We start from the raw sequence: 20922 nt of genomic DNA, 5'->3' as shown, positions 1-20922 counted from the left end.
TATGAAAAGTTTAAGTAAAGAATTCGGCAAAAATAATGTTCGCCTGTTTAACAAAAACATGTCTTTTTGAATTATATATAAAGTCTAACCTGCCCACTGAAAATTTTTTAACGGCCGCAGTATTTTGACTGTGCAAAGGTAGCATAATCATTAGTCTTTTAATTGAAGGCTGGAATGAATGGTTGGACGAAATATTAACTGTTTCATTTGAATTTTTATTAGAATTTTATTTTTTAGTCAAAAAGCTAAAATTTATTTAAAAGACGAGAAGACCCTATAAATCTTTATATTTTATTTATTTTAATTATACAGATTAATTTAATTTTAATAAATTAAAATATTTTATTGGGGTGATATTAAAATTTAAAAAACTTTTAATTTTTAAAAACATTAATTTATGAATAATTGATCCATTAATAATGATTAAAAAATTAAGTTACTTTAGGGATAACAGCGTAATTTTTTTGGAGAGTTCATATCGATAAAAAAGATTGCGACCTCGATGTTGGATTAAGATATAATTTTGGGTGTAGCCGTTCAAATTTTAAGTCTGTTCGACTTTTAAATTCTTACATGATCTGAGTTCAAACCGGTGTAAGCCAGGTTGGTTTCTATCTTTAAAAAATTATAATATTTTAGTACGAAAGGACCAAATATTAAAATAATTATATTTTATAATATGAATATTATTAATATTAAATAAACTATTTTGGCAGATTAGTGCAATAAATTTAGAATTTATTTATGTAATTTATTATTACAAATAGTACTTGTTTTATATAGAATTTGTTTTATCATTAATTGGAAGTTTATTATTAATTATTTGTGTATTAGTAAGTGTAGCTTTTTTAACTTTATTAGAACGTAAAGTTTTAGGTTATATTCAAATTCGTAAGGGTCCTAATAAAGTTGGGTTAATAGGAATTCCTCAACCTTTTTGTGATGCAATTAAATTATTTACAAAAGAACAAACTTATCCATTATTATCTAATTATTTAAGATATTATATTTCTCCAATTTTTTCTTTATTTTTATCTTTATTTGTCTGAATATGTATACCTTTTTTTGTTAAATTATATTCTTTTAATTTAGGTGGATTATTTTTTTTATGTTGTACAAGATTAGGGGTTTATACCGTTATAGTAGCAGGTTGATCTTCTAATTCTAATTATGCATTATTAGGAGGGTTACGGGCTGTAGCTCAAACTATTTCTTATGAAGTTAGATTAGCTTTAATTTTATTATCTTTTATTTTTTTAATTGGAAGATATAATATGATTTATTTTTTTCATTATCAGATTTATATATGATTTTTAATTATTTTATTCCCTATAGCTTTAGTTTGATTAACTATTTCATTAGCTGAAACTAATCGGACACCGTTTGATTTTGCTGAAGGAGAATCAGAGTTAGTTTCTGGGTTTAATGTAGAATACAGAAGAGGAGGATTTGCTTTAATTTTTATAGCAGAATATGCTAGAATTTTATTTATAAGTATATTATTTTGTGTAATTTTTTTAGGTTGTGATGTTTTTAATTTATTATTTTATGTTAAATTAACTTTTATTTCTTTTGTATTTATTTGAGCTCGAGGGACTTTACCTCCATTTCGTTATGATAAATTAATGTATTTAGCATGAAAATGTTTTTTATCTTTTTCTTTAAATTATTTATTATTTTTTATTGGTTTTAAAATTTTATTATTTTCTTTATTATAGTGAATTATTTTTAGTAAAGTTAATAGAAAATTAAATTCTATCTTATGTTTTCAAAACATATGCTTATTCAAGCTCATCAACTAATTATATTAATTTAATAAATTATCTCATCATTTTGTAACTAATGGGTTAATCAAATAATATAAGAAATAAATAACAGTTAAAATTTGTCCAATTAATACATAAGGTTCTTCAACTGGACGAGCTCCAATTCAAGTTAATAAAATTACTGTTACTAGTATAGATCAAAATAAAATTTGATTAATTGGATAAAATTGGATTCCTCGGAATTTTCTTAAATTATAAAAAGGTAAAATTATTAAAATTGCAATTGATAATACTAATGCAATAACTCCTCCTAGTTTATTAGGAATAGAACGTAAAATAGCATATGCGAATAAAAAATATCATTCTGGTTGAATATGAGCAGGTGTAACTAATGGATTAGCTGGGATAAAATTATCAGGGTCCCCTAATAAATTTGGACTAATTAAAACTAATGAAATTAAGATAAAAATTATTACGATAAATCCTACAATATCCTTAAATGTAAAATAAGGGTGGAAAGGAATTTTATCAATATTAGAATTTAATCCAATAGGGTTATTAGATCCTGTTTCGTGTAAAAATAATAAATGAATTATTGTTATAGCAAGAACAATAAATGGTAAAATAAAATGAAATGTAAAAAATCGAGTTAAAGTAGCGTTATCTACAGCAAATCCTCCTCATAATCATTGAACTAAGTCTATTCCTAAATAAGGAATAGCAGATAAAAGATTTGTAATTACAGTAGCTCCTCAAAAGGATATTTGTCCTCAAGGTAAAACATATCCTATAAAAGCTGTTCCTATAACTAAAAATAAAATAATTACTCCTACTAATCAAGTTGGAGTAAATAAATATGAACCGTAATAAATTCCTCGTCCTACGTGTAGATAAATACAAATAAAGAAAAATGATGCACCGTTAGCGTGTAAAGTTCGTAATAATCAACCATAATTAACATCTCGACAAATATGATTAACTCTATAAAAAGCTAAATTTACATCGGCTGTGTAGTGTATAGCTAGAAATAATCCAGTTAAAATTTGAATAATTAAACATAATCCAAGTAAAGAACCAAAATTTCATCATCTTGAAATATTAATTGGAGCTGGTAAATCTACTAAAGCATTATTAGCAATTTTAAATAAAGGGTGGGAAGTTCGTAAAGGTTTATTCATTAATTATGATATTATTCGAATAGGTCCCTTAAATAATTTAGTAATTTTTACTACTACAATCAAAGTAATTAATAAATAATTTATTAATAAAATTGTAATAAAATTTGTAGGAAAATTATATAATTTATTTAATGATAAAGAATTTTCTGTAAAATATGAATTTATTTTAATAATAGATTCTATTTCGTTGTTTATTAAAAATAATGAAATAGAAGTTTTATCAATAATAAAAGATAAAATTAATATAATAAATAAAATTAATCCAGAAAATAAAGTAAGTTTGATAGATAAATTAAATATTTCATTAGAAGCTAATGATGTAACAAAAATAAATAATACTAGTATACCCCCTAAAAAAATTAAAATTAAAATATATGAATATCAAAAACTTTTAGTTATTAAACCTGAAATTAAACAAACAAAAATTGTTTGAATTAATAAAGTTAAACCTAAAGCTAATGGATGGATTATATTTAAAAAAATAATAGAAGTAGTAATAATTAAAGAATATAGTGTTAATTGAATAATTTCAAGAGGTAGTTTATTTAAAATATTAATTTTGGGGATTAATGAAAAAGAAATTTCTTTTCTCTTGAAGTTTTAAAAGAAAAAATCTTATTTTTGATTTACAAGACCAATGTTTTTATTAAACTATTAAAACTAATGATTATAATTTTATATTGAAGTTTACCTATAATTTTATTTATTTTAGGTTTATTTTGTTTTGTTTCTAATCGAAAACATTTACTTTCAATACTTTTAAGTTTAGAATTTATTGTTTTAATATTATTTTTTATATTATTTATCTATTTAAATATATTAAATTATGAAAATTATTTTAGAATGATATTTCTAACATTTAGAGTATGTGAAGGAGCTTTAGGGTTATCTATTTTAGTTTCTATAATTCGTACACATGGTAATGATTATTTTCAATCTTTTAGAATTATATAATATGTTAAAAATTATTTTTTTTTTATTATTTTTAACTCCTGTTTGTTTTATTAATAATATATACTGAATGGTCCAAACTATATTGTTTTTTATTAGATTTATTTTTTTATTAATAAATAATTTTATAAATTATTGATCTGAAATTTCTTATTTTTTAGGTTGTGATATACTTTCTTATGGATTAGTATTATTAAGTTTATGAATTTGTTCTTTAATATTATTAGCTAGAGTTAATAAATATAATAATTATAAAAATTTATTTTTATTAAATATTGTAATTTTACTATTATTATTGGTTTTAACATTTAGAAGAATAAGTTTATTTATATTTTATTTATTTTTTGAAAGAAGTTTAATTCCTACATTATTTTTAATTCTAGGATGAGGGTATTAACCTGAACGATTACAAGCAGGGGTATATTTATTATTTTATACGTTGTTAGTTTCGTTACCTATATTAATTGGTATTTTTTATGTAATAAATAAAACAGGTTCTATAAATTTTTATTTAATAAATAATTTTATATTTAACTATGATTTATTATATTTTTGTTTATTATGTGCTTTTTTAGTAAAAATACCAATATTTTTAGTTCATTTATGATTACCTAAAGCTCATGTTGAAGCTCCAGTTTCTGGGTCAATAATTTTAGCTGGAATTATACTAAAATTAGGGGGTTACGGATTATTACGAGTTATTTCTTTTTTACAATTAATAAATTTAAAATATAGTTTTATTTGAATTAGAATTAGATTAGTAGGAGGTGTATTAGTAAGATTAGTATGTTTACGTCAGACAGATTTAAAGGCTTTAATTGCTTATTCTTCTGTTGCCCATATAGGAATTGTTTTAGCGGGGTTATTAACAATAACTTATTGAGGATTATGTGGTTCTTATACTTTAATAATTGCTCATGGTTTATGTTCTTCTGGGTTGTTTTGTTTAGCTAATGTTTCTTATGAACGATTAGGTAGTCGTAGTATATTAATTAATAAGGGGTTATTAAATTGTATACCTGCTATAACTTTATGATGATTTTTATTAAGATCTGCTAATATAGCTGCTCCTCCAACATTAAATTTATTAGGACAAATTTCTTTATTAAATAGAATTGTTTCTTGATCATGAATTTCTATAATTATATTATCATTTTTATCATTTTTTAGTGCTGCCTATACTTTATATCTTTATTCTTTTAGTCAACATGGAAAATTATTTTCTGGAGTTTATTCTTTTAGTGGAGGTAAAATTCGAGAATATTTATTAATATTATTACATTGATTACCTTTAAATTTATTAATTTTAAAAAGAGAATCATGTATATTATGATTATATTTAAATAGTTTAAAAAAAATACTAATTTGTGGTGTTAGTGATATGAAATAATTCATTTTAGATCGTGAAATATTTATCAATTTGTAGAATTAGATTTGTTAATTTAATTTCTATTAGTTTATCTTGTTTTTTATTAAGTTTATATTTTTTATTAAATAATATAGTTTTTTTATTGAATGAGAAGTTGTTTCTTTAAATTCAATAAGAATTGTAATAACTTTTTTATTTGATTGAATAAGTTTATTATATATATCTTTTGTTTTAATAATTGCTTCTTTAGTAATTTTTTATAGAAAAGAATATATAAGAAGAGATGAAAATATTAATCGATTTATTATATTAGTATTAATATTTGTTTTATCTATAATGTTATTAATTATTAGCCCTAATTTAATTAGAATTTTATTAGGTTGGGATGGTTTAGGATTAGTTTCTTATTGTTTAGTAATTTATTTTCAAAATATTAAATCTTATAATGCTGGTATATTAACTGCTTTATCAAATCGAATTGGGGATGTTGCTCTTCTTTTAGCTATTGCTTGAATATTAAATTATGGGAGATGAAATTATATTTTTTATTTAGAAGTTATACAAAATGAATTTGAAATATTAAAAATTGGTAGATTAGTAATATTGGCAGCTATAACTAAAAGAGCTCAAATTCCTTTTTCTTCTTGATTACCTGCTGCTATAGCTGCTCCTACCCCTGTTTCTGCTTTAGTGCATTCTTCTACTTTAGTAACAGCTGGAGTTTATTTATTAATTCGATTTAATATTGTTTTAAGAACTTCTTGATTAGGTCAGTTATTACTTTTATTATCTGGTTTAACAATATTTATAGCTGGATTGGGGGCTAATTTTGAATTTGATTTAAAAAAAATTATTGCTTTATCTACTTTAAGACAATTGGGTTTAATAATAAGAATTTTATCGATAGGATTTTATAAATTAGCTATATTTCATTTATTAACACATGCTTTATTTAAGGCATTATTATTTATATGTGCTGGAGCTATTATTCATAATATAAATAATTCTCAAGATATTCGGTTAATAGGGGGTTTAAGAATTCATATACCTTTGACTTCTGCTTGCTTTAATGTTTCTAATTTAGCTTTATGTGGAATACCTTTTTTAGCTGGATTTTATTCTAAGGATATAATTTTGGAAATTGTTAGAATTAGAAATATTAATATATTTTCATTTTTTTTATATTTTTTTTCAACAGGTTTAACTGTTAGTTATTCTTTTCGGTTAGTTTATTATTCAATAACTGGAGATTTAAATTGTGGAAGTTTAAATATATAAAATGATGAAAGTTGAGTAATACTTCGAGGTATATTAGGTTTATTAATTATGAGAATTATTGGGGGGAGAATATTAAATTGATTAATTTTTCCTATTCCCTATATAATTTGTTTACCTAGATATTTAAAATTATTAACATTATTTGTTTGTATTTTTGGAGGTTTATCAGGTTATTTAATTTCAATAACAAATTTATATTCTTTAAATAAATCTTTATTGAATTATAATTTAGTTACTTTTTTAGGGTCAATATGATTTATACCTTATATTAGAACTTATGGAATAATTTTTTACCCATTAAATTACGGGCAATTAGTAGTAAAAAGTTTTGACCAAGGTTGATCTGAATATTTTGGGGGTCAACATTTATATTACAAGTTAACTAATTATTCTAAAACTTTATTTTTAATGCATAATAATAGTTTAAAAATTTATTTAATATTATTTGTATTTTAAATTTTAATTTTATTTAATTTTTTATTATTTTTATATTCAAATAGCTTATATTTAGAGTATGACACTGAAGATGTTATGGAGATTAATTAATCTTTGAATATAGTGAATTAATTTTAGTAATTTATAAAAATAACATATTTTATTATTACAATGAAAATGTAAGGTTTTAATTTAAACTATATAAATAGAAGTATAAATGGAATTTAACCATTAAAAGAAAAAAGTTAGCAGCTTTTACTTGATCACCATACTTCCTTAATTGGGGTTTATACCCAGTTATATCATTAACAGTGATACGCCTCTTTTTGGCTTCAATTAAAGAATAAGGGTAAATTTACCTAAGGTTAGGTCGAAACTAACTGCAATTAATCGCTTCATATTCTATTTAAGGTAGATTGAATATTCAATACTTTTTGAATGCAAATCAAATGTTATTTCATTCATGATATAGCCCAATTAATAAAATTAAAATAAAAATAATTAAAGTGATTGTTCAAATTATAATATTAGAATATTTTAAGATAATAATTATAGGTAGAATTAAAGCGATTTCTACATCAAAAATTAAAAAAATAATAGTGATTAAAAAAAATCGCAATGAAAATGGTAGTCGAGAAGATGATTTTGGGTCAAATCCACATTCAAAAGGAGATCTTTTTTCTCGATCAATAAGTGCTTTTTTTGACAGAATTGAAGCTAAAAATATAACAACAGTTGTGATTAATAAAATTAATGAAGCAATAATAATAATAGAAAAAATTATCTATACTATTTACTAATAGACCTTATGATTGGAAGTCAAATATACTTTTATACTATATAGATAATTATGATAATAGTTTAACCTCCTCATCAGTAAATTGTGATATATAAAAATAATCAAACTACATCTACAAAATGTCAGTATCATGCAGCTGCTTCAAATCCAAAGTGATGACTTTTTGAAAAATGATTATTTAAATGTCGTAATAAACATACTAATAAAAAAGTTGTTCCAATTAAAACATGGACTCCATGAAATCCTGTAGCCATATAAAATGTCGATCCATAAAATGAATCGGCGATAGTAAATGGAGCTTCGATATATTCGTAAGCTTGTAAAATTGTGAAATAAACTCCTAATAACACAGTAAAGAATAAACCTTGAGTAGTTTGAGAATGATTTCTTTCTATTATACTATGATGAGCTCAAGTTACAGTTACTCCTGAAGCTAATAAAATAGCTGTATTTAATAAAGGAATTTGAAATGGATTAAATGAAATAATTCCTAAAGGAGGTCATGAAGCTCCCAATTCAATTGCTGGTGATAGTCTTCTATGGAAGAAAGCTCAAAAAAAACTAACAAAAAATAAAACTTCTGATAAAATAAATAAAATTATTCCTCATCGTAACCCGATAGTTACAGCGTAAATGTGAAGTCCTTGATATGTACCTTCTCGTGATACGTCTCGTCATCACTGATAAACTGTTAAAATAGTGATAATATTACCTAATAAAAATAATGAAATATCATATTGATGAAATCATTTTACTATACCTGATACAGTTGTTATAGCTCCAATTGCCCCTGTTAAAGGTCATGGGCTATAGTCAACTAAATGAAAAGGATGATTTGAATCTGTAGACATTAATTAAAATTAATTTACTTCTCTAGAATATAAAGTTCTTAATACAGCAAATACATATGATTGAATTATAGCTACAGCTGATTCTAAAACTAATAGGGCAATTTGAGCTACTAATAAAAATGTTACTAATAAGTAAGATATAGAAGGTCCTGTGTTTCCTATTAAAGTTAATAATAGATGTCCAGCAATAATATTAGCTGTTAATCGAACAGCTAATGTTCCTGGTCGGATAATATTTCTAATAGTTTCAATACATACTATAAATGGTATAAGAACTGCTGGTGTTCCTTGAGGAACTAAATGAGCAAATATATGTTGTGTATGATTAATTCATCCATATAATATAAAACATAATCATAAAGGTAAAGCTAAAGATAGAGTTAAAGTTAAATGACTTGTTCTTGTGAAAATATATGGGAATAAACCTATGAAATTATTAAATAAAATTAATGAAAATAATGAAATAAAAATAAATGTAGATCCATTATGACCTGAAGGTCCTAGTAAAGTTTTAAATTCTTTGTGAAGTGTTAATAAAATAGAATTTCAAAAAATGTTATATCGAGAAGGTATTAATCAATAGATTGAAGGAATTATTAAAAGTCCTAAGAATGTTCTTAATCAATTTAATGATAAATTAAAAATAGCTGAAGGGTCAAATACAGAAAATAAATTTGTTATCATTTTCAATTTATTGAATTTAAATTAATATTTTTTAATTCATTTGATTTAGGGGAAGTTGGCATATAAGAGTAATAATTAATTGAACAAAATAAAATAAATGTAATAGAAAAAACAATGAATAATAATAATCATCTAATTGGGGCTATTTCTGGGATTAAAAAATATTAATAATTTAATAATTTTAGTTTGACATACTAATGTTATATTTTTAACTAATTTTTTTTCCATTAGAAGTAAGTGCTAATTTACTATAAAGTGGTTTAAGAGACCAGTACTTGCTTTCAGTCATCTAATGAAGAATTATTACTAGAAATTCATTTAATAAAATAATTTACAGGAACACTTTCAATAACAATTGGTATAAATCTATGATTAGCTCCACAAATTTCTGAACATTGTCCATAAAATAAACCTGGTCGGTTAATAAAAAAATTAGTTTGGTTTAAACGACCTGGAGTTCCATCAACCTTTACTCATAAAGCTGGAACTGTTCAAGAATGAATTACATCAGCAGCTGTCACTAAAATTCGAATTTGTGAATTTATAGGTAAAACAATTCGATTATCAACATCTAATAATCGAAATCCATCAGTTGCTAATTCATTTGTAGGAATTATATATGAATCAAATTCAATATTATTAAAATCTGAATATTCATAACTTCAGTATCATTGATGACCAATTCTTTTTAAAGTTACTGAAGGTTCATTAATTTCATCTAATAAATATAATAAACGTAAAGAAGGAAGAGCAATAAATAATAAAATAATTGCTGGTAGAATAGTTCAAATTATTTCGATTAATTGTCCGTGTAAAAGAAATCGATTTACATAATTATTAAAAAATAATATAAATATTAAATATCCTACTAATACAGTAATTATTACTAAAATTAATAATGCGTGATCATGAAAAAAAATTAATTGTTCCATTAAAGGAGAAGCTCTATCTTGTAAACCTAAATTAGCTCATGTAGACATTAATTTTCTAATAAAAGTAAAATACTTTATATATGGAGCTTAAATCCATTGCACTAATCTGCCATATTAGAAATTAATTTGTTAAAAGTGGTAATTCAGAATAGCTATGTTCAGCCGGTGGAGTATTTTGGTATCATTCAATAGATGAATTTAATTGAATTGGATAAATTACTTGTCGTTGGGAAACTAAACTTTCTCAGATAATATAAAAAAAGAATAAAATACCCAATAATGAAATAGAAGATCCAATAGTTGAAACTACATTTCAAGTTGTGTAAGCATCAGGGTAATCTGAGTAACGTCGAGGTATACCAGCTAGTCCTAAAAAGTGTTGAGGGAAAAATGTTAAATTTACTCCAATAAATATAATAATAAATTGACTTTTTAATCACTTAGCATTTAATGTTAATCCAGTAAATAAAGGGTATCAGTGAATAAACCCTGCTATAATAGCAAATACAGCTCCTATAGATAAAACATAATGAAAATGAGCTACTACATAATAAGTGTCATGTAAAATAATATCAACTGATGAATTAGCTAATACTACTCCAGTTAATCCACCTACTGTAAATAAAAATACAAATCCTAAAGCTCATAAAATAGCTGGAGAATATGAAAGTTGAGTTCCATGTAGAGTTGCTAATCATCTGAAAATTTTAATTCCAGTTGGTACAGCAATAATCATAGTTGCTGAAGTAAAGTAAGCTCGAGTGTCTACGTCTATCCCTACTGTAAATATATGATGAGCTCATACAATAAATCCTAATAATCCAATTGCAAGTATTGCATAAATTATTCCTAAAGAACCAAAAGTTTCCTTTTTCCCAGATTCTTGACTAATAATATGAGAAATTATTCCAAATCCTGGTAAAATTAAAATATAAACTTCAGGATGCCCAAAAAATCAAAATAAATGTTGGTATAAAATAGGATCTCCTCCTCCTGCTGGATCAAAAAATGAAGTATTTAAATTTCGATCTGTTAATAATATAGTAATAGCTCCAGCTAATACTGGTAAAGATAATAAAAGTAATAAAGCAGTAATTACAACTGATCAAACAAATAAAGGTATTCGATCTAATGTAATACCAGTTGATCGTATATTAATTACAGTTGTAATAAAATTTACAGCTCCTAAAATTGAAGAAATTCCGGCTAGATGTAATGAAAAAATTGCTAAATCTACTGAAGCTCCTCCATGAGCAATTCCAGCAGAAAGAGGTGGGTAAACAGTTCAACCTGTTCCAGCTCCGTTTTCAACCATTCTTCTCACTAATAATAAAGAAAGAGCAGGAGGCAGTAATCAAAATCTTATATTATTTATTCGTGGGAATGCTATATCTGGGGCTCCTAGTATTAATGGAACTAATCAATTTCCAAACCCTCCAATTATAATTGGTATTACTATAAAAAAAATTATAATAAAAGCGTGTGCAGTAACAATTACATTATAAATTTGATCATCTCCAATTAATGCTCCTGGATGACCTAATTCAGCTCGAATTAAAATTCTTAGAGATGTTCCTACTATTCCGGCTCAAGCTCCAAAAATAAAATATAGAGTTCCAATATCTTTATGATTTGTAGAAAATAATCATTGTCGCGATTGGATTAAGTGGCTGAAGTTTAGGCGATAGATTGTAAATCTATTTATAAGAGTTATTCTTCTTAATCAAATCAATTAAATTGGTCTTATAGTCAATAATGACATCAAACTGCAATTTTGAAGGAGTAAAATTTTACTAAGGCTTAAAGGAACACCCTTTATTTACAGCTTTGAAGGCTATTAGTTTGATTAACTTAAAACCTTAGAATATAAAAAAAAATAAAGAAATTAAGAATAATCCAAAAATTGAAAAAAAAGTTATAATTAAATATAAATTAGTATTATTACTATTTATATATGACTCAATTATTTTCGAAATAATTTAGTATAAAAGCTGAGTAACAAATCCGGAGATAAAAAAATAATGTAATTAAAGTTGATATTATTATTAATGTTAATAAAAAATATTGATTACATAATGTTAATTGTTGGATTACCAATCATTTAGGTAAAAATCCTAAAAATGGGGGTAACCCCCTAAAGATAAAAAATTTATAAATAATGAAAATTTTAAAATTTTTCTATTAACAAATCAAGAAAATAATTGATTTAAATGAAATAATTTAAAAATATTAAATATAAATGTTAAAATAAAAGATAAAAATGAATAAAATAAAAAATAAATTAATCAAATAGATTCTCTAATTATTAAAGATCTTAATATTCATCCTAAATGATTAATAGAAGAAAAAGCCATTAATTTTCGTAATGAAGTTTGATTTAATCCTCCAATAGCTCCAATAACTACAGATAGAATTACTCTAATTAATAATAAATTTTTAATATTTAAATAAGAAATTAATATCAATGGAGCAATTTTTATTAATATTAGGGCGTTTATTCATGTTAATCCTTCTATTATATTAGGAAATCAAAAATGAAAAGGAGCGGCTCCACTTTTTAATAATAAGGCTGATATAATAATTATTGATGTAAAAGATTCATTAATTTCATTATTTATATTATTTTTTAATATTAATAAAATTGAAGAAAATAATAATACAGTTGATGCTAAAGCTTGAATTAAAAAATACTTTAAAGAGGCTTCTGTTGATATTAAATTGTTATTGTCTCTTAATAGGGGGATAAAAGACAACAAATTAATTTCTAAACCTATTCAAGCTCCTAATCAAGAATTAGATGTAACTGTAATTAATGTTCCAATAATTATAATTGTAATAAATAAAATTTTTGATGAATTATTAAAAATTAAAAAGAAAAGGATTATAACCTTTATAAATGGGGTATGAACCCAGTAGCTTAATTAGCTTATCTTTTTATGGCGCGTATAATAAATATATTTTGGTGTATGATGCACAAAAGTTTTTGATACTTTTAGAAATAGTTTAATTCTATTAAATATAAAATCTTTATTATTAATAACATATAAATCAGTCAATGAATGCAGAAAACTGCATGATTCACCCTATCAAGGTAACCCTTTTTATCAGGCAATTCATTAATAATAAAAAATCCTCATTTTTTTTTTTTTTTTTTTTTATTTATTTACTATTATTTTTTTAAAAAATTACATTTTTAAAATATTTTTAAATTTTTATTAGATAATACATTTTAGTGAATTTTTTTTTATTAATAATTAAATGAATTTGATAATTAAATTTTTCTATATATATATATATGTTATATAAATTATCAACAATATATAAATTTATAAATATATAATAATTAATTAAATAGTTATATTATTTATATAAATCCAAGAATGTTAGATAAATATTTGAATATAGATTTTTTTTTACTATTTATGTCTACATTTTAGGATTGCGAAATTTTTTATTTTAATTGTTAGCCATATAATAATATATTAAATATTTATATATATATAGATTATCTATTAATCTTGAACTTAGTATACAAAAAATTTAAAAAAAAAAAAAAAAAAAAAAAATGAGGATTTTTATTATTTTTAATTATTTCTAAAAATTAAAAAAATTTATTTAATTATTAAAATTAAATTTTTTAATTTAAATATATAAACTAAAGATTTATGTTTATTGATAAAATTTAAATTAATTAATTTAATTGTCCTTAATATTTTATTTTAATTTACTAAAAAAAATTATTTTTGTGCAATTAATTTATAAAATAAATAAATAATTTTATTATTAATATAATAATAAAATATGATTTTAAAATATAATTATAAATATTTATTTGTATAAATTAATTAATGTAAATAAATATATTACATTCATATTATATAGATTAAATTTTATAAATTTTATTAAATTATATAAATAGGGGGATATTTATCAGATTTAGTGATTAAAAAAAATTATTATTATAAGTTTAAGATAATAAATAAAATTTTATTATATTTGTGTATATTTTATTTATAATAACTAAATTAAATTATTTATCGGTAAAATTTAATAAATTAATAAAAAAATTATTATTTATAAATATAATAATAAAATATAATTAAATTTTATTATAATAATATTTATTTATAATAAAATAGATATAAATATATTTTATAAATAAGTTTATAATTTTTATTAATTATATATATATATAGGGGAATCATTTATCAGATTTAGTGATTAAAAAAAATTATTAATAAATATTATTATATTATAATAATATTATTATAAAGTATAATTTTTAGAAATAAATAATAATTTATTTATATGTTTTTATATATATATATATATATATATATATTAATATTAAAAAATAATAAAATTTTTATTTAAAAATTTATATTTATTTTAATTATAATGTACTATTAATTAATATTAATAATAAAAAATATTTATAATTATTAATTTAAAATAATTTTTTAAAATAATTTTAAAGTTTTATTTTGGCTTAAAAATTTGTTATTAATTTGATTTATATGTAAATTTTTGTGTGAATTTATATTTATTTTAAAAATAAATATAAAAATTTATTCGCAGTAATTAATATTATTAATTAAAGAAATTTAGAAATAGCAATATTAAAAAGTATTGACCAAATTGGTGCCAGCAGTCGCGGTTATACCAATAATACAAATACATTTTTTTAGTATTAATTAAATTGTTTAAATTAAAATAAAATTAAATATATTAAGTGAAATTTTATATTTAAATTATTTTGTAAGTTAATAATTGAAGTTAAAAAATTTTAATAAAAAACTAGGATTAGATACCCTATTATTTAAAATGTAAATTAATTGCTAAAGTAGTAATAGTTATGTTCTTGAAACTTAAAAAATTTGGCGGTATTTTAGTCTATCCAGAGGAACCTGTTTTGTAATCGATAATCCACGATGGACCTTACTTAAGTTTGTAACCAGTTTATATACCGTCGTTATCAGAATATTTTATAAGAATAATAATATTCAATAATTTTAATAAAAATTTATATCAGATCAAGGTGTAGCTTATATTTAAGTAATAATGGGTTACAATAAAATTATTTAAACGGATAAAATAATGAAAAAATTTTTGAAGGTGGATTTGGTAGTAAAATTATATAGATTAATAATTTGATTTTAGCTCTAAAATATGTACACATCGCCCGTCGCTCTTATTATTAAGGTAAGATAAGTCGTAACATAGTAGATGTACTGGAAAGTGTATCTAGAATGACAATTTAAAGCTTATACAGTAAAGCATTTCATTTACATTGAAAAGATTTTTGTGCAAAACAATATAAATTGATTAGTTTTTATTTATGATTTTGTATTATTTTTTATAAAAGTATTAGAAATAACTATAAATTTTAAAGTTTTAGTATTGTTTAAAGAAAAAATAATTTTAATAATAGTTTATTAGTATTGTAAAAGAAAATTGAAATAATTTGAAAAAATTTTATTATAAAAGAAAATTTAATTTATTGTACCTTGTGTATCAGCGTTTATTAAATAAAAAATAAATATTTATTTTTCTCGATTTTAAAAGAGTTAATATAATATATAAGTTAATGTGGCAAAATTATTTAAAATATTATATTAGAAATGAAATGTTATTCGTTTTTAAAGGTATCTAGTTTTTTAAGAAATAAATTTAATTTAGAAATTATAAATTTATTTAATTAATTTTATTATTTAAATAATTTATAATTTTAATATTTTATGGGATAAGCTATAAAATAAATTTTTAAAAATAATAAATAAATTTAATAAATATATGCTTAGAATTAGCAATTATTAAAAAATGTGTTATAATTTATTTTATAAATTAAATTATTTATTAAGTTTTAATAATTTATTAAAATATTAATTTTAATAGTTAAAATTAAGTAATAATGATAGAATTAGTATATTATATTGTTTAAATAAATTTTTATGAAAAGTTTAAGTAAAGAATTCGGCAAAAATAATGTTCGCCTGTTTAACAAAAACATGTCTTTTTGAATTATATATAAAGTCTAACCTGCCCACTGAAAATTTTTTAACGGCCGCAGTATTTTGACTGTGCAAAGGTAGCATAATCATTAGTCTTTTAATTGAAGGCTGGAATGAATGGTTGGACGAAATATTAACTGTTTCATTTGAATTTTTATTAGAATTTTATTTTTTAGTCAAAAAGCTAAAATTTATTTAAAAGACGAGAAGACCCTATAAATCTTTATATTTTATTTATTTTAATTATAAAGATTAATTTAATTTTAATAAATTAAAATATTTTATTGGGGTGATATTAAAATTTAAAAAACTTTTAATTTTTAAAAACATTAATTTATGAATAATTGATCCATTAATAATGATTAAAAAATTAAGTTACTTTAGGGATAACAGCGTAATTTTTTTGGAGAGTTCATATCGATAAAAAAGATTGCGACCTCGATGTTGGATTAAGATATAATTTTGGGTGTAGCCGTTCAAATTTTAAGTCTGTTCGACTTTTAAATTCTTACATGATCTGAGTTCAAACCGGTGTAAGCCAGGTTGGTTTCTATCTTTAAAAAATTATAATATTTTAGTACGAAAGGACCAAATATTAAAATAATTATATTTTATAATATGAATATTATTAATATTAAATAAACTATTTTGGCAGATTAGTGCAATAAATTTAGAATTTATTTATGTAATTTATTATTACAAATAGTACTTGTTTTATATAGAATTTGTTTTATCATTAATTGGAAGTTTATTATTAATTATTTGTGTATTAGTAAGTGTAGCTTTTTTAACTTTATTAGAACGTAAAGTTTTAGGTTATATTCAAATTCGTAAGGGTCCTAATAAAGTTGGGTTAATAGGAATTCCTCAACCTTTTTGTGATGCAATTAAATTATTTACAAAAGAACAAACTTATCCATTATTATCTAATTATTTAAGATATTATATTTCTCCAATTTTTTCTTTATTTTTATCTTTATTTGTCTGAATATGTATACCTTTTTTTGTTAAATTATATTCTTTTAATTTAGGTGGATTATTTTTTTTATGTTGTACAAGATTAGGGGTTTATACCGTTATAGTAGCAGGTTGATCTTCTAATTCTAATTATGCATTATTAGGAGGGTTACGGGCTGTAGCTCGAACTATTTCTTATGAAGTTAGATTAGCTTTAATTTTATTATCTTTTATTTTTTTAATTGGAAGATATAATATGATTTATTTTTTTCATTATCAGATTTATATATGATTTTTAATTATTTTATTCCCTATAGCTTTAGTTTGATTAACTATTTCATTAGCTGAAACTAATCGGACACCGTTTGATTTTGCTGAAGGAGAATCAGAGTTAGTTTCTGGGTTTAATGTAGAATACAGAAGAGGAGGATTTGCTTTAATTTTTATAGCAGAATATGCTAGAATTTTATTTATAAGTATATTATTTTGTGTAATTTTTTTAGGTTGTGATGTTTTTAATTTATTATTTTATGTTAAATTAACTTTTATTTCTTTTGTATTTATTTGAGCTCGAGGGACTTTACCTCGATTTCGTTATGATAAATTAATGTATTTAGCATGAAAATGTTTTTTATCTTTTTCTTTAAATTATTTATTATTTTTTATTGGTTTTAAAATTTTATTATTTTCTTTATTATAGTGAATTATTTTTAGTAAAGTTAATAGAAAATTAAATTCTATCTTATGTTTTCAAAACATATGCTTATTCAAGCTCATCAACTAATTATATTAATTTAATAAATTATCTCATCATTTTGTAACTAAAGGGTTAATCAAATAATATAAGAAATAAATAACAGTTAAAATTTGTCCAATTAATACATAAGGTTCTTCAACTGGACGAGCTCCAATTCAAGTTAATAAAATTACTGTTACTAGTATAGATCAAAATAAAATTTGATTAATTGGATAAAATTGGATTCCTCGGAATTTTCTTAAATTATAAAAAGGTAAAATTATTAAAATTGCAATTGATAATACTAATGCAATAACTCCTCCTAGTTTATTAGGAATAGAACGTAAAATAGCATATGCGAATAAAAAATATCATTCTGGTTGAATATGAGCAGGTGTAACTAATGGATTAGCTGGGATAAAATTATCAGGGTCCCCTAATAAATTTGGACTAATTAAAACTAATGAAATTAAGATAAAAATTATTACGATAAATCCTACAATATCCTTAAATGTAAAATAAGGGTGGAAAGGAATTTTATCAATATTAGAATTTAATCCAATAGGGTTATTAGATCCTGTTTCGTGTAAATATAATAAATGAATTATTGTTATAGCAAGAACAATAAATGGTAAAATAAAATGAAATGTAAAAAATCGAGTTAAAGTAGCGTTATCTACAGCAAATCCTCCTCATAATCATTGAACTAAGTCTATTCCTAAATAAGGAATAGCAGATAAAAGATTTGTAATTACAGTAGCTCCTCAAAATGATATTTGTCCTCAAGGTAAAACATATCCTATAAAAGCTGTTCCTATAACTAAAAATAAAATAATTACTCCTACTAATCAAGTTGGAGTAAATAAATATGAACCGTAATAAATTCCTCGTCCTACGTGTAGATAAATACAAATAAAGAAAAATGATGCACCGTTAGCGTGTAAAGTTCGTAATAATCAACCATAATTAACATCTCGACAAATATGATTAACTCTATAAAAAGCTAAATTTACATCGGCTGTGTAGTGTATAGCTAGAAATAATCCAGTTAAAATTTGAATAATTAAACATAATCCAAGTAAAGAACCAAAATTTCATCATCTTGAAATATTAATTGGAGCTGGTAAATCTACTAAAGCATTATTAGCAATTTTAAATAAAGGGTGGGAAGTTCGTAAAGGTTTATTCATTAATTATGATATTATTCGAATAGGTCCCTTAAATAATTTAGTAATTTTTACTACTACAATCAAAGTAATTAATAAATAATTTATTAATAAAATTGTAATAAAATTTGTAGGAAAATTATATAATTTATTTAATGATAAAGAATTTTCTGTAAAATATGAATTTATTTTAATAATAGATTCTATTTCGTTGTTTATTAAAAATAATGAAATAGAAGTTTTATCAATAATAAAAGATAAAATTAATATAATAAATAAAATTAATCCAGAAAATAAAGTAAGTTTGATAGATAAATTAAATATTTCATTAGAAGCTAATGATGTAACAAAAATAAATAATACTAGTATACCCCCTAAAAAAATTAAAAATAAAATAAATGAATATCAAAAACTTTTAGTTATTAAACCTGAAATTAAACAAACAAAAATTGTTTGAATTAATAAAGTTAAACCTAAAGCTAATGGATGGATTATATTTAAAAAAATAATAGAAGTAGTAATAATTAAAGAATATAGTGTTAATTGAATAATTTCAAGAGGTAGTTTATTTAAAATATTAATTTTGGGGATTAATGAAAAAGAAATTTCTTTTCTCTTGAAGTTTTAAAAGAAAAAATTTTATTTTTGATTTACAAGACCAATGTTTTTATTAAACTATTAAAACTAATGATTATAATTTTATATTGAAGTTTACCTATAATTTTATTTATTTTAGGTTTATTTTGTTTTGTTTCTAATCGAAAACATTTACTTTCAATACTTTTAAGTTTAGAATTTATTGTTTTAATATTATTTTTTATATTATTTATCTATTTAAATATATTAACTTATGAAAATTATTTTAGAATGATATTTCTAACATTTAGAGTATGTGAAGGAGCTTTAGGGTTATCTATTTTAGTTTCTATAATTCGTACACATGGTAATGATTATTTTCAATCTTTTAGAATTATATAATATGTTAAAAATTATTTTTTTTTTATTATTTTTAACTCCTGTTTGTTTTATTAATAATATATACTGAATGGTCCAAACTATATTGTTTTTTATTAGATTTATTTTTTTATTAATAAATAATTTTATAAATTATTGATCTGAAATTTCTTATTTTTTAGGTTGTGATATACTTTCTTATGGATTAGTATTATTAAGTTTATGAATTTGTTCTTTAATATTATTAGCTAGAGTTAATAAATATAATAATTATAAAAATTTATTTTTATTAAATATTGTAATTTTACTATTATTATTGGTTTTAACATTTAGAAGAATAAGTTTATTTATATTTTATTTATTTTTTGAAAGAAGTTTAATTCCTACATTATTTTTAATTCTAGGATGAGGGTATCAACCTGAACGATTACAAGCAGGGGTATATTTATTATTTTATACGTTGTTAGTTTCGTTACCTATATTAATTGGTATTTTTTATGTAATAAATAAAACAGGTTCTATAAATTTTTATTTAATAAATAATTTTATATTTAACTATGATTTATTATATTTTTGTTTATTATGTGCTTTTTTAGTAAAAATACCAATATTTTTAGTTCATTTATGATTACCTAAAGCTCATGTTGAAGCTCCAGTTTCTGGGTCAATAATTTTAGCTGGAATTATACTAAAATTAGGGGGTTACGGATTATTACGAGTTATTTCTTTTTTACAATTAATAAATTTAAAATATAGTTTTATTTGAATTAGAATTAGATTAGTAGGAGGTGTATTAGTAAGATTAGTATGTTTACGTCAGACAGATTTAAAGGCTTTAATTGCTTATTCTTCTGT

At 21.6% G+C, this 20922-nt stretch overlaps 8 pseudogenes; 1 reads left to right on the top strand and 7 right to left on the bottom strand.

Annotated features, from left to right (window-relative positions):
- Nucleotides 1-1799: 1799 nt before the first annotated feature.
- LOC119562294 lies at nucleotides 1800-2948 on the bottom strand (annotated as a pseudogene).
- LOC119562286 lies at nucleotides 2944-4517 on the bottom strand (annotated as a pseudogene).
- Nucleotides 4518-5103: 586 nt separating this feature from the next.
- Nucleotides 5104-6821, top strand: LOC119562285 (annotated as a pseudogene).
- Nucleotides 6822-9606: 2785 nt separating this feature from the next.
- Nucleotides 9607-10291, bottom strand: LOC119562297 (annotated as a pseudogene).
- Nucleotides 10292-10311: 20 nt separating this feature from the next.
- On the bottom strand, nucleotides 10312-11666 carry LOC119562291 (annotated as a pseudogene).
- Nucleotides 11667-12202: 536 nt separating this feature from the next.
- Nucleotides 12203-13164, bottom strand: LOC119562283 (annotated as a pseudogene).
- Nucleotides 13165-18044: 4880 nt separating this feature from the next.
- LOC119562296 lies at nucleotides 18045-19141 on the bottom strand (annotated as a pseudogene).
- On the bottom strand, nucleotides 19137-20710 carry LOC119562282 (annotated as a pseudogene).
- Between the last annotated feature and the right edge of the window lie 212 nt (nucleotides 20711-20922).

Source organism: Drosophila subpulchrella, unplaced genomic scaffold, assembly GCF_014743375.2.
Source record: "Drosophila subpulchrella strain 33 F10 #4 breed RU33 unplaced genomic scaffold, RU_Dsub_v1.1 Primary Assembly Seq418, whole genome shotgun sequence".
Lineage (NCBI taxonomy): Eukaryota > Metazoa > Arthropoda > Insecta > Diptera > Drosophilidae > Drosophila > Drosophila subpulchrella.
Note: the sequence above shows the minus strand (reverse complement) of the source record. Positions and strands in the feature narration are given on the sequence as shown.